This window comes from Cervus elaphus, chromosome 11, assembly GCF_910594005.1.
Source record: "Cervus elaphus chromosome 11, mCerEla1.1, whole genome shotgun sequence".
Taxonomy (NCBI): Eukaryota; Metazoa; Chordata; class Mammalia; order Artiodactyla; family Cervidae; genus Cervus; species Cervus elaphus.
The window spans coordinates 85733230-85748997 of record NC_057825.1 but is presented as its reverse complement, the minus strand read 5'-3'; the positions used below and the strand labels follow the sequence as shown (position 1 = coordinate 85748997).

General features: G+C 36.5%; 1 non-coding gene across 1 annotated transcript; it reads left to right on the top strand.

Moving 5' to 3' along the window:
* The first annotated feature begins 249 nt into the window (after positions 1-249).
* LOC122704136 lies at positions 250-311 on the top strand. Its single transcript, XR_006343760.1, has one exon. It is a non-coding gene; the product is annotated as a U7 small nuclear RNA (small nuclear RNA).
* Positions 312-15768: the final 15457 nt, after the last annotated feature.

Genomic DNA, 15768 nt, shown 5'->3' with positions numbered 1-15768 from the left:
TAGAAACTAGCTCCTGCTTCTGGTCCTGGTTTTCTACCACAATGTGTCTACCAGGGTGGAGGCCAGATAGACATTCTCTCTTCTTAAACTCTAGTCATTGACATGTTAATAGAACCACATGTTCACTGTCATCCATGCAATGCCTATGTAGGCAGATGAGGAGAGAGCTTCTCACATGTATAGCAAGGCCATTTTTGTTTTTCCACTGGGGTTTTGAAGATAGATGCATAATTTAAAATAACAGTTTTCCAGTGTTACAGCTCTTTTAGAATTTGTCTAGCAGGTTTTCCAGTCTGCACCAGAAAACCCCAAGGAAAAAAATGACACTGTTTCAAATATTTAACTTTCCTCCTGATTAACACATAAAATTAGAAAAAAATTTAATGCACTACTTTCCTTTTCCATTTACACTTCTTTTTTCCAGAATCATTTTATTTTTCTCCTGTTCTTTTATATCTGCTTCACAGAGAGTGATATATTTCCATTCTGAAATCTGTATGGTGTCACCTGGACCAGGTATATCATAGTGATTTGAATCAAGAAGCAGGTAAATCATGTGTGGTTGATAGAAGAGTTATATGATAGCAATGTAAAGTGAATTACAATAAAAATAATTGTCTCCGTTGAACTAGAAGGCAGGTATTGTGGGGCTTAATGTTGTATAAAGGCCCAAAATTTTAGAGTTTTATGCAGCACTGCCATAAATCATGATACAAAACATTTCTGTATTTCACAGATCATGCATGCACAATCCTTTTCATCATTTGACACGCATATTTCAAGATCCATTAGGTGGTTTTTGCTGTGATTCTGTGAACAAAATCTGTTCTGTTCTTTTGTACATCCAAGGAGAGGACAAAAATGTTTCACCAAGTCACATACCAGAGCCCTAAACAACTGAGTCATCCTCAAAACTGAGGGCAGAGCAAGGGAAACATTTTCTTTCAGTGCTAACAACCTTTGTATTGAGCCTACCACAAAATTATTTTTATTCATTGTTAGAATTTAAAATACTCAGATATGATGTGGAGGGTTCATTGAGTTTTGTCTCATAAGAGTATCACTAAAATTAAGATATACAGCATTTATATTACATGGAAAATTCCTTCATACAACTCATCAGCCAGTCTGCCCTACCCTCAACTCTGCCAAAAGTCTACTACTGTTCTGATTTCAAATACCACATATTAATTTTTTTCTGTTCTTGAATTTCATATAAATCCAGTCATATGGTGTGTACTCTTTTATATCTGACTGCTTTCACTCAATGTTTTTGACAATATTTTTTGTGTATAACAGTATTTCTTACCTTGTTATTGCTAAATTTGCTACATAGAATTCAGTTGTATTAATATAGCATGCTTTGTGAATGCAATGGTATGGAAATGGCATGGACCTAACAGAAGTAGAAGATATTGAGAAGAGGTGGCAAGAATACACAGAAGAACTGTACAAAAAAGATCTTCACGAACAAGATAATCACAATGGTGTGATTACTCACCTAGGGCCAGACAACCTGGAATGCAAAGTCAAGTGGGCCTTAGGAAATATCACTATGAACAAAGCTAGTGGAGGTGAAGGAATTCCAGTTGAGCTATTTCAAATCCTAAAAGATGATGCTTTGAAAGTGCTGCACTTAATATGCCAGCAAATTTGGAAAAGGCAACAGTGACCACAGGACTGAAAAATGTCAGTTTTCATTCCAATCCCAAAGAAAGGCAATGCCAAAGAATGCTCAAACCACCGCACAATTACACTCATCTCACAAGCTAGTGAAGTAATACTCAAAATTCTCCAAGCCAGGTTTCAACAATACGTGAAGAGTGAACTTCTAGATGTTCAAGCTAGTTTTAGAAAAGGCAGAGGAGCCAGAGATCAACTTGCCAACATCCGTTGGATCATTAAAAAAAAAAAAAAAAAAAAATCCAAAAGTTCCAGAAAAGCCTCCATTTCAGCTTTTTTGACTATGCCAAAGACTTTGTGTGGATCACCACAAACTGTGGGAAGTTCTTCAAGAGATGGGAATACCAGACCACCTTGAGAAATCTGTATTCAGGTCAGGAAGCAACAGTTAGAACTGGACATGGAACCAAAGACTGGTTTCAAATAGGAAAAGGAGTACGTCAAGGCTGTATATTGTCACCTTGCTTATTTAACTTATATGCAGAGTACATCATGAGAAACACTGGGCCAGATGAAGCACAAGCTGGAATCAAGATTGTCAGGAGAAATATCAATATCTCAGATATGCAGATGACACCATGCTTATGGCAGAAAGTGAAGAACTAAAGAGCCTCTTGATGAAAGTGAAAGAGGAGAGTGAAAAAGTTGGCTTAAAGCTCAACATTCAGAAAACTAAGATCATGGCATCTGGTCCCATCACTTCATGGCAAATAGATGGGGAAACAGTGGAAACATTGGCTGAGTTTATATTTTTGGGCTCCAAAATCACTGCAGATGATGACTGTAGCCATGAAATTAAAAGACACTTACTCTTTGGAAGAAAAGGTATGACCAACCTAGACAGCACATTAAAAAGCGAGACATTTCTTTGCCAACAAATGTCCCTCTAGTCAAGGCTATGGTTTTTCCAGTAGTAAGTATGGATGTGAGAGTTGAAAGAAAGCTGAGTGCAGAAGAATTGATGCTTTTGAACTGTGGTGTTGGAGAAAACTCTTGAGAGACCCTTGGACTGCAAGGAGATCCAACCAGTTCATCCTAAAAAAAAAAAAAAAAAAAAAAAAATCAGTCCTGAATATTCATTGGAAGGATTGATGCTGAAGCTGAAACTCCAATACTTTGGCCACCTGATGTGCAGAGCTGACTTATTAGAAGAGACCCTGATGCTGAGAAAGATTGAAGGCAGGAGGAGAAGGGGACGACAGAGGATGAGATGGTTGGATGGCATCACCAACTCAATGGACATGAGTTTGAGTAAGCTCTGGGAGTTGCTGATGAACAGGGAGGCCTGGCATGCTGCAGTCCATGGGGTCTCAAAGAACTGAACATGACTAAGTCACTAAACTGAACTGAACTTTGTGAATTATTTTACAGATGAAAATTTGGATTGTTTCCATTTTTTCTCACTGGGTAAAACTTCTGTGGACATTGCTTTAAGACTTTGTGTGTATATGCACCCACATTTCTCTTAGAGATATACTTATAAATAGAATTACTGCTTCATGCAATAGGTATATGATTAAGAAGATAGGAAACTGTCAAAGAGTTTTTTCAAAATGGCTATATCATATCACATTCCAATAAGCAATATGTGAGAATTTTCCTCTACATTGTCATTAACTCTTGGTATTGTCTACCTATAACCATTTTGATTAGCATGGTATCTAGCTGTGGCTTTAGTTTACATTTCTCTGTTGACTAGTAATGTTGGATACCTTCTACATGTATTCAGTTGTCTCCTAACTGATCTCCATGTGTCTGTTCTATAATTATTTTTCTGTAAACTGCAGCAGAAAAATCTCTTTTAAATACATCATATTTCTCTTTGACTTCAAATATTCTAAAGTAAATATCAAGGATATAAGATCTTGAAAATGTTAATTATTGCTAAATTCTATAATATTATCTTGTGCTCCTCATCTCATTGATCCAATGTCCAACCAAGCTTTATTCTTTCCTTTTCTTAGCCACCTTAAGGTTGCTACTCTTCCAGGATACTTGTTCTTGCCTCTCTAAGCATAGAAATCTCTACTGCTAGATTTCCTCTCTCTCTCTCTTTTTTTTTTTCTGTTGTTCAGTCCTAAGTCATATCTGACTCTTTGCAACCCCGTGGACTGCAGCATGCCAGGCTTCCCTATCCTTTACTATCTCCCAGACTTTGCTCAAACTCAAGTCCATTGAGTTGGTGATGTCATCCAACCATCTCATCCTCTGTCACCCTCTTCTTCTCCTGCCATCAGTCTTTGCCAGCATCAGGGTTTTTTGTTTTTTTGTTTTTTCCAATGAGTCAGCTCTTCACAACTAATAGCCAAAGCTTTGGAGCTTCATCTTCAGCATCAGTCCTTTCAATGTATATTCAGGGTTGATTTCCTTTAGGATTGACTGGTTTGATCTCCTTGCAGTCCAAGGGACCCTCAAGCATCCTCTCCAGTGCCACAGTTCAAAAGCATTCTTTATGGTCCAATTCTCACATCCATACATGACTACTGGAAAAACCATAGCTTTGACTCTATGGACCTTTGTTGGCAAAATGATGTTTCTGCTTTTTAATATGCTGTCTAGGTTTGTAATAGCTTTCCTTTAATGGAGCAAATGTCTTTTAAGTTCATGGCTGCAGTCAACATCCACAGTGATTTTGGAGCCCAAGAAAGGAAAATCTATCACAGTTTCCACTTTTCCCCATCTCTTTGCCATGAAGATCTTCTCATAGATGTCTCCTTTTTACCAACCATGTTCAAGCTCATTTGTCACCTCCTCAAAAAAGACATTCTTTAATGATCTTTTAAAACAACGTATTCTCAACCCAACTTGCTATTACAGTAATGTCTCTTTTGTTGTCTTCATGGATTTCCAATATCTGAAACTGAGCTGATTATCTGTTAGTTATCCTCATTATGCCTATTATGTTTACACTGGAATCTAGAATCTATTAGAGCATTAATTTTATTTGCAACCTCTCTCTTGTGTCTAGAAGTATACCTGTTATAAAGAAATGCTGAATAACTCCTCAGGTGCTAATTAAACAACATACAAGTTTAGATGGGATTTTGGTTGTTTTGAGTGTGCATTTTTGGTTGTTTCTTAGATTAAAAACAAACAAACAAACAAAAAACCCTAAACCAGGCAGTTTTTCTTGACTTAAGTAGAAAGCAAGAACTTAGATTGAGTTATACTTGAATTCGTTTTCGGAAACTCAATATAAACAAAACAACAATTCTTTCTACTTGCCTCTGTTAAAACTCCACAACCATGTTCTCAGTACAAATGGGCTGCAGGAATGATCGAGGGTTCTGCAATGAAATACTTTCAATCTTTACTTAAGTTTTTTGAAATAACCAATTAAGTATTCAATTTAAGTTATATTGTAGAAAAAACATTAGCAACAAAACCATACATTCCTGAGGATTTAAGGTTAGTAAGGCATATACTGTAATCATACAAAATAAATAACAAATCAATACTGAGAAACACAATAGTAGAAGACAAGAGTCCTATTACTGCTGGAAAACTGAATTAAGTCTGATAAATCTTCAAAATTTCTTTTAGGTTTAGTGCAATCTTATAAAGCTATCAAGGGACATTTAAAATAATTTGATGAAAAGATTTTAAAATTTTATTTAGAAGAATTCATAGCATGAATCCAATATTATAACAAAATTCAAAAGGAGCAGCTCATTATAAATTGGAAAATATGAATCACTCATACAAGTAAACAAAGCACTGAGTTATCAAAGAAAAAACATCAAAAATTACAAAAAAGGAAATAGTAATCACTAACAAATGTATTAAAATATTAAGCTTAATGAAATCAATAAGCACTAATAAAAATTAAGATTATCAAATTATCATATTAGTTAAGATTTGAGTATTAAAATAAATTATTGCTTTTCCATAATGATTCTTCTACGTCTACACCTAAAGATTTTTTAAAATAGGGATATAGTCATTTTATAATGTTGTGTTAATTCCTGTTATAAAACAATGTGAATCAGCTATATATATATCCTTTTCCTCTTGAATTTTGCCCCCACCTCCAATCCCATCTATCTAGGTTACCACAAAACCCCAAACTGAGCTTCCTGTGCTATATGCAAGTTGGCTATCTATTTTACACTTGGTAGTATACATTTGTAAGTCCCAGTCTCTGTGTTCATCCCAACTTCCCTTCCTCACTGTGTCTGCATGCTCATTGCCTACATCTGGATCTATTCCTGCCCTGTGTCCCAGGTAAAGAACGTGCCTACTGATGCAAGAGACATGAGAGACGTGGGTTCGATCCCTGGTTCAGGAAGATCCCCCTAAAGAAGGAAATGGCAATCCATTCCAGTATTCTTGCCTGGAAAATCCCATGGACAGAGGAGCCTTGCAGGACTGCAGTCCATAGGGTCACAAAGAGTCAGATACGACTTAAGTGACTTAATATGCATGTACCATTTTTCTAGATTCCACATATGTGTTAATATTACATATTTATTTTTCTCTTTCTGATTCACTTCTCTCTGTATGACAGACTCTAGGCCAATCCACATTCCTACAAATAATTTGAGTGAAACTTTTTGAAATATATACCTAAGAACAAATGTACTGGGTCATAAGTAAGGTGACATATTTTTTGTTTACTTGGAATTAACTTGGTTTAACTTTATTGTTTCAGAGTAAACATAAATAGCATCCTCGTTCAGTCTCCAAATTGTATGGTCATTCTAACCATAGGTTGTGTGTATATTTAAATGATTAACTATTTCCAAGGTCTCTTCAGAACGGCTGTTTCAGTCTAAGCTCTTTTCAGCACTGTGTCAGAATTTCTATATACCAACATCATTGCCAGCACAAGGCCATGCATAGATTTCTAATTTTTCTGGCCAAGTCAATATAAAATACAGTTCATTGTGATTTTGATTTGTATTTCTGTGATTATTAATAAGTTTGAGTACAACTTGTTGTGCTTGTTAGATTTCCTATTTTATAAATTGTGTGTTTATATTATCCACAATCTTTTTACATGTGTTCTTCAATATTCCTGGTTGATTTTTATAATTGGAAATAAAACATCAGCTTCTAAGAAGCAGCTGAATATGAGGACCATAAAAACACTTAAGTCAATTTAAAAAATATTGGCTTGATAATAAAATTCCACTCTAGATTTTTTCTTTGCTTTAGTATATTCAATAAATGATTGTTGGTTTTCAAGTAACACCTATATTCAACTACTACTTGATATTAATTATCCCTTTTTTCAGATATGCATATATTTTATTTCAGTGTACCAGTAAAAAGTTCCTTCTTACCTGGTTCCATTATCCTTTTGCCATTTTGTTTGAAGTCAGGAAGCACAGCAAAAAAGGAAGTGGGAAAGATAGCTACATTTTTATTTTGAGTAGACAGATTGATTCTGGACATGGCATAAATTACAGAGCTATCTGTATATAGCTGGGTTTGATCATCAGTTGGTAAATAATTATATGTAACCTTTCTTCTCTTGACCATCAACTAGAGAAATATCTATTTATTGTTATTCATTACATCACATCTTGATAATGGTTTTTACCTTCACATTAAAAAAGAAAAAAAAAAAACAGCCTTAATAGTCGCATAGCCAGTTTTATGTTTAGCCATCTTAATGACTTATTAATATCACTTCCCTGTGGGTTAGATTTATTGCTGAGCAATCAGTCTTCAGTATGACCTCAAATTCCAAATCAAGCATGTTATGCTCAGTTTGGTAGGGCAATTTCAACCCTGTTGGTATGGATACTAAATTCTTGTCAGTCTCACTCTGTGTCCTTGGTCAGTTCATTAAATTTTTGGATGGATGAATATCTTTCTCTATTAAGTTGATATTTTACTTGTTGAAAATGGAGGAAGAAACAGCTAATTAAAAATATGAAAGGCCTTTTCATGCTAACAAATATAAAATAAAAAGTAAGTTGAACAGTTAAACTTTAAATGTTTACACTACATGATGATCAAATATGATTAGTTGGAATGTTAATTTTACACTTTATCCAAAAACATTTGTAATTTGATTATACAAGGAAAATAATAGGGATAAAATTTTGATTCAGGACATAAACCAAGTTATTTTTAGCCAGGAATAAAAAAGGGAGGAGGATAGTTGATGGAAAAAACCTTGAAGGCACAGTCAAGATATAATTTATTAGGCTCATTACAAAAATTATAAGCATATGAAATATGGGTTTTTCACATCTTTTAAGTACCCAGGTGTAATTCGTATAGTTTATTGCTTAATCAATTTGCATTTTCTCTAAAATAATTGTATTTTGGTTCCTATTGCAATCTCTTTTTCATTTAAAATATACCTTCAACTTCTAACTACCCACTCCAAGTTCAGCTCAGACAGGCCTAAAAGAACATGTAAATTCTGGTAAGAGTGATGAGCTCAGGAACTCTAAAAAGTTCCCTGTATTTTCAGTTGTTTCAGGATATCATGGTATATGGCTGCTATCTTGAAGCAATTATAGACATTTGCCATGATCAGAGATGCTAGCTAGAAGCTAAAAACTATTCATGGGAAGAAGGACATAGTACAGGCGGAACCAAGAGGTGGAGGCACAAATATTGGAGTTAAACCAAACTTGAACTTCCTCTGCCTCTGGCTTTCCAGTTAGATGAATCAGCGTCACACTTACTGTTTAAGATCAAGACCCCATGCGTGTATGTATAGGTCGTATTCTACAAAACCACAATGGATGCTGTTCACATAGACCTCAGTTTGTTCCTAGGTGTTTTAACATGATAATCTTAAGACAGTTACCTCAGGGAAAAACATCCTAAAGTAGGAAATATTTAATAATTGTTTACAGCTTACAGATAAAGCTCTTCACAATCTTTAACAAGGCTAAATATTAAATATTGCTAAAAGAGTAAGACTATGAGGATAATAGTGAGATCTGTCATTATTCAATCACTAAGTTGTGTCCAACTCCTTGTGATGCCATGGGCTACAGCATGCCAAGCTCTGCTGTCTCTACCATCTACTGGAGTTGGCTCAGATTCATGTACATTGAGTCAATGATGCCATCTAACCATTCTCTGCCACTCCCTTCTCCTTTTACCTTTAACTTTCCCAGCATCAGGATCTTGTCCAAGTGGTTGACTCTTGGCAACAAGTAGCCAAAGTATTGGAGCTTCAGCTTTAGTATCAGTTCTTCCAATACGGATAAGGCAATGGCGACCCACTCCAGTACTCTTGCCTGGGAAATCCCATGGACGGAGGAGCCTAGTAGGCTACAGTCCATGGGGTCGCGAAGAGTCAGACACTACTGAGTGACTTCACTTTCACTTTTCACTTTCATGCACTAGAGAAGGACATGGCAACCAACTCCAGTGTTCTTGCCTGGAGAATCCCAGGGACAGAGGAGCCTGGTGGGCTGCCGTCTATGTGGTCGCACAGAGTCAGACACGACTGACACGACTTAGCAGCAGCAGCAGCTTCCAATGAATATTCAGGGTTTATTTTCTTTAGGATTAACTGGTTTGATCTCCTTGCAGTCCAAGGAACTCTCAAGAGACTTCTCCAGTACCACAGATGGTAAACATCAATTATTTAGGCCCTCAGCCTTCATGGTGCAACTCTCACATCCACACAAGACTACTCAAAAAAACATAACTTTGACTATATGAACGTTAGTTGGCAAAGTGATTTCTCTGCCTTTTAATATGAAAAATAATGACCAAAATTTCACAAAAGTGATAAAACATCATAAATCAACAGATCCATATATGATAAACCCAAAGTAGTCCCCACCAAGTATATCATAGTCAAACTGGTAAACACCAAGTCAAAGGAAGAATCTTGTAAAATGAAAGAGGAAAAGAACACTGCTTTTGGTGCACAACAAAAATGCAAGTAAAAGCTGATTGCTCATAATAATAGTGGAGACCTGAGGCCAGAGGGATGACAAATTCCAACTGTGTGTGGCAGAGAAATAAATGAGAAACACTGTTAATTAGAAATTCTGGATCTATCAAGGGCTTCCCTGGTGGCTCAGATGGTAAAGGATCTGCCTGCAATACAGGAGACCTGGGTTTGATCTCTGGTTTGGGAAGATCCCCTGAAAGAGGGCATGGCAACCCACTCCAGTTCTTGCCCCATGAAAGTATAAGATAATAATGACATTGTATTCATGAGATAGTTGACAATTGTTGACAGTTGATAGTTGACAGTTGACAGAGATAGTTGACATTGTATTCAGAGATAGTTGACAGTAATAGCATAAAGGAGGGAAGAGGATAAAATTTCTATTTAAGTGAAGTTTCTGTATTGTACTAAAATTAAATTAGTATTAATTCAAAGTAGATTGTGATAAATTATCTGCTTATAATCTATAGAACCATCTGTAAGAGAATAAATACAAGATATATAGTGGCAAAATCAACAAAGATTTTAAAATGTTTTGATAAATTCTCCAGTAAAAACTAGACAATTCCAAATTTCAAAAAGACTAATTTTGATTCCCGTATTTTGTTTGCTGTCTTTGCTTTCTAGTCATTGGCTATTTCACTGCATAAAAAGAGTATTAGTAAGTTCAAGAAATAACCACCAATTAGTAAGTTCAAGAAAAACCACAGTGATGGCCATTTCGAAGACGTACCTAGAATCTCTAAATTTAACACAATCCAGAACAATAGACCTGCTCTCACTGCTGTAGTGACATTATAACCAGCTTCCATAAGTATCTGTATAAATCACTGAACAAATGATCTGACCATACCACACTTTTCCTCTTGCCTACTTATTATGTACAGTATGATGGACCTCTCTACTTATGGAGTAAATGTGAGGATCATGTGTGTGCGAGAACGAATTAATGCTTATCTTTTCTCAGTCCATTTCAAATTAATGTGGTGTGGAGGGGTCAGAAGAGATTTCACTGTCCCTCTGCTGGTCTTCCTTCTGTTCAATGAGTTCTGTTAAATGATCCCTGTAAGAGACATCCTTCATTCCTGGCTCACAAAATTGAGTTCTGAATAGCATTGTTTTTTAGGGTATGGAATTCAACAGATGGTACCAAATGGCCAATATTTTAAGCTACTTCCTGAGGGTAGATCTCCAGCTGAGCCTCTCTTTCAGCCTCATTCTCATTGAGTTTAATTGTGTGTTCACTCATTTCAACACTATTACATGAGCAGTACTCAGGTTCTCCTTTTAGAAGATATCACTGTGCATATTAGCAAATATAAAGCTTAAGTTTCATAGTGTCTGTTTTTCTGCTTGTATTATCTTCAAACAAGTTCTTATTTTTAAATGGTTGTGTTACATTTTAAATTCCAAATGATGACTGCTTATCTTTCTGTTACTCAGCTCACCAAAGAATAAACTATAGCTACTGATTTTGTCTTAGCTATCAATAGATTTTGACAAACACCCACATCTGTTTTCAGCATGAAGCACTCTGTTCTGGAACAGAACAAAAAACATTCTTCAGACAGTGGTTATGAGTCTCTGAAGTCTTTATTGATACTCAGCACACCTCCACACTTTCATGGGAAGAAAAAGTAGATTGATATTAGAAACTGTTGAAAAATGTCCACTTGAAATGCACTCAAAGGACCTTCCATTTGTTTTATTGCAATTCCAGAGTACCTTCATGTCACTGAAATAACTTGGGCTAAGCAAGGTAGACACTTTTCTAAATTTGTGGAAAGCTACTTTGAAAAAGATGATGGGAAAATAAATAGGCTGCATTCAGCTGTTGTTATTCATGTTAGAGTTAGAGCTTTCTAGCAATAAGTTACTGCTAAGTAGATGTAAATATCAGAGCAGCAATAAAAGATGAGTACCTACCATATATCTGTAACCTGTAATTCCACATTTGTAATTCAACACAAGGTCAGTAGGACCACATGCATAAATACTCACATTTTCTCTGTAAAATATGTATAAAAATACTAGCAAACAAACTTTTGGTACCTTCTTAAATGAAATAGGGTCTTAGCATATATTTAAATAAAGCAGCTGAAAGGTACTTCCAACATGAAATGCTGATTTGAAAACTTGTAGAACATATTAACTTTATATTAAAATTGAGGTGAATAATAAAAAATAATTATTTTCAAACAGATCACTCATTGCCATATCTGTGTTTGGAGTCTCTTCCTCTTTCTTCTATTGGTTATTCGTTCTGAAAAAAAGACAGCAGGCTTTACCTATGTATATGTTCCTATTTCTTACTAAAATACTTGCATGCAGGACAATGAATGCTCTAAAATAAGCACAGCTACAGTCTCAAGCACCCATAACCAAACATATATGTATATATCTAGTCTATATCACATACTCCAGGCACCATACTTTTAAAAAATAAATTCAATTTTATTTGCTTCTCACAACAGATACAGCTATCTGCAACAAACAGTAAGTTACAGGAGAAATGACTTAAGGGGCTGCTGGCAGTAGATCTGAGCAATGAAGTTTGAATGATCTGAATCTTTTGTGTTTGGTAAATGAAAAGGGAGATTTGTATGTGACAATACTAGTTGAATCATTCCACCTTATTTTTGCCTCAAAATTTCTTTTGTTTAAAGGGAATAAAATACTCTCCATATCTGACTGGGGATATCTGATGAACTCTTTTAATTTTGTCCCTTGGAAGAGAGGAAAAAAATAATAGGCCAGTATTGTGTCCAGCTGTGAAACAGGGAAAGATTAGTCTTGGTATCCTGCTTCATCTTATTCCTAGATAAACCTCCTAATCTTTCCTTGGCCTCTTCTCATGCCAGTATGCTGGATCAAGGGAAAAGTTCAGTAAAAGAAACCAGAAATAATGACAGGACAAAGAAAGCAGGGCATAATTGGCTATTTAAATGTTTAGGAGGTAAGGCTGAGACAGAGAAATGAGAAAATTATTAGAAACATAATCCAAGTTATAATAAAAACAAATATTTTCCTATAACTTATTACTTGTCAGGCAGCATTTCAACTGCTTTACCTGTGTTCATTCATCCAATACTCACGATTACCTTACAATAAGGCTACTATTTTCATCTTCATTATATGAGTGAGGGAAGTAGGAAAGTAGTTAAATAACTCATGCACAAAGTAATGGGAGAATTAGAACTCAAACCCAGACAGGCTGGCATCAGAGCCTTTGGCTTACCTACTGTATCATGGTACTCCAACACCAAGGGGTTTGGTCAATATCAAGATAAACATTGATTTAGAAATAAAAATCAGACAGCAACAAGGATGCTGAAAAAACAAATCTGTAGGATTGAGGACATAAATAGAAGGAAAACAGAATTGTACAAGCCTGGTGCTTCCCATAAAGTTAACAGTAATTATCTATTGTGTCAATAATGAATGAAAAACCAATCATCCAGTCAGGATCCACCTGTACTTCTGGAGACCAGAGTGTAGGGTAAGACAGAGAAGCTGCTTTAGCAGTTCTTCTGATTTGCATTCATTCATGTTCCTTCTATATTCTAGAACTCCCAACCCTCTAGATATTTGTTTGGAGGTTCTAGGTGTCCAATTCTTTCCTATTATCCTTTGCTCTTCAATAATTCAGTCTACAAATATCTGCTGCACCATAGCATGTGCCAGGCCTTGCTCTGCTCTGTGTTATGGCAAAAGATTTTGAACAAGACAGAATCCTAGTTTTGCACTATTTCTTCTTTCAGAGTGATACAAAAGAAAGAAAAAAAGAAAGGAAAGAAGGAGGAGGGGACAGAGGGAGGAAGAAAGAGGAAAAAGGGAAAGAAAGAAAAAGAAGGAAGAAAGAAGAAAGGGAGAAGGAGGGAAGAAGGGAGGGAGAAAGGAAGAAAGGAAAAAGAGATTAAACTTTTCACATATTGGTAAAATCCCATGACAGATAATTTCAGTTGACAGAGAGGAATGGCAAGCTGGGAGACTGACTTAAGCAGCGTGTTTTAACTAAGCCTTTCTGAAAAGGTGAAATTGAACTGCACTGACTTTCAGAGACAGTCATCTAAAGGTCTTGAAGGAAACTTTTCCAAAAGAAAGAAATAGCACATTATCCTGAGTAGTATTTTTAGGCTTCTTAGCATATTTTGAAGTCTTTTGCTCTGATGGGGAATCTTAGACTGATAAGTTCAGTCTTCTTAAAAAGTAACCCAGGAAACTAGCTTTCCCTCTTTCTTTGAATCCAAACATAAGCAGGTGACTAAGGCTCCACACACCCAACCATGGGCACCTGTAAAGGAGGTTTTGGTTAAGAAATGCTGAGATGAGGAAACAGGATCTGCCTGGGATCATCATTTTGCAGCAAGGCTTGTGCCCGAGTTGTCCAGTATCAAGGAAAATGTTAGTTTTAGGTGGAGTTTCTGCTTGAAAAGTGTTATCAGTATTGTCTGCAGCAACTGCTAGAGGACTGTCCGATTTCTGACAGCAGAGCAAATGGCAACATCAGTTGTTGCTGCCTCATTCTATCAGTTTTCTGTCATATATTTTGTATTACTTTTCAAAGCTTAGATTCAATCCTATATCTATAGCTGTTCTAACAATCTGTGAGCCCAATATAATTTTCTGTGTAATTAAACAGATCAGATTCCATTGCTTATTATTCACAATTGCCCATGGTAAAGGTTGGACTTAATTTTAGGAACAAAATAAATGCCAATGTGGCTTCTGGTTTCTCTTTAGCCAAAGTAGTCTATCTAATTCCACTTTTTTTCTTATAATTATTCATCATATGACTTCATGTTTACATCTTTCCTTTCCCCTAATTCCTTCAAGATTCTTATTTTCTAAATGAAACTCAAATAATGGTAAGAAAACAAAATGTAAAGGGGCCTCCTACAGGTTTTTACATTTCCCCATAACACCTCTGTTGCACATCTAATATAACAAATCTGTGGTTCCTTCTGTATTAGTCTCTCTCAACCTTGCATGTGCTAAGTTGCTTCATTTGTGTCCTACTCTTGGTGACCCCATGGACTGTAGCCCACAGACAGGTTCCTCTGTCCATGGGATTCTCCAGGCAAGAATACTGGAGTGGGTGGCCATGCCCTCCTCCAGGGGATCTTCCTGACCCAAGGACTGAACCTTTGTCTGTCTCCTGCATTGGCAGGAGGGTTCTTTACCACAACACCACCTGGGAAACCCTCTCTTAGCCTCATCTTGCCCTAAATTATAACTTTTATTCACATTTCCATCTTAGGTGAGCAGAAAATAGATTCATACATGTCCCTTTCTCTTCTATACACCCTCAGTGACCCGGAGTCTGGAGTGAAGGATAGAGAGCCCCTCATATGCCTGCTTAAAACTTTCTTTCCCGAGGTCCAGCATTCTTAGTGAAATGTACAGCCACACTAGAAAACATGCTGCTGCTGCTAAGTCACTTCAGTCGTGTCCGAATCTGTGCGACCCCATAGACGGCAGCCCACCAGGCTCCGCTGTCCCTGGGATTCTCCAGGCAAGAACACTGGAGTAGGTTGCCATTTCCTTCTCCAATGCATGAAAGTGAGAAGTGAAAGTGAGGTCGCTCAGTTGTCTCTGACTCCTAGCGACCCCATGGACTGCAGCCCACCAAGCTCCTCCACCCACGGGATTTTCCAGGCAAGAGTACTGGAGTGGGGTGCCATTGCCTTCTCTGAGAAAACATGCAGTTCTGAGCAAAGCAGACCCAGAGAATATTCTTAACTCCTAACACCTGGAGAAATGCACGGGCATGACCTGTTAGTCAAGATGACTTGTTCCCTAAGTTTCACCCCTTTTGGAGAAATGAGGGTTCATGCAACTGAGCCCCTGAGCTGACAAAGAGTGATCAAAAACGTATTTTCCCCCACAAACATCACCTACAACCCTAAAATGCTTGGTTTAGTTGTTACTCTAAAAGATTAGTAAAATGTATTATATCTGCTTGGACTACTTGCCATTGAAGTCTAATTACCTAGAGCAAAATGACAACTATTTTTAGAAATACAGAATTAACTTTGTTGAAGTTTTTATTGCAATACAACTCCAAATGCAGTTCATGTTGCTTATCTAGTGAAGCCATAGACTCAAATGTTTAAAAATAGTTTGGTAGACACATTTTTTTTTTTTTTTGGACTGTGCCAAGGATAGAATGTAGACAGAGACAGTTATTGGCTTTTTTAGAAGGT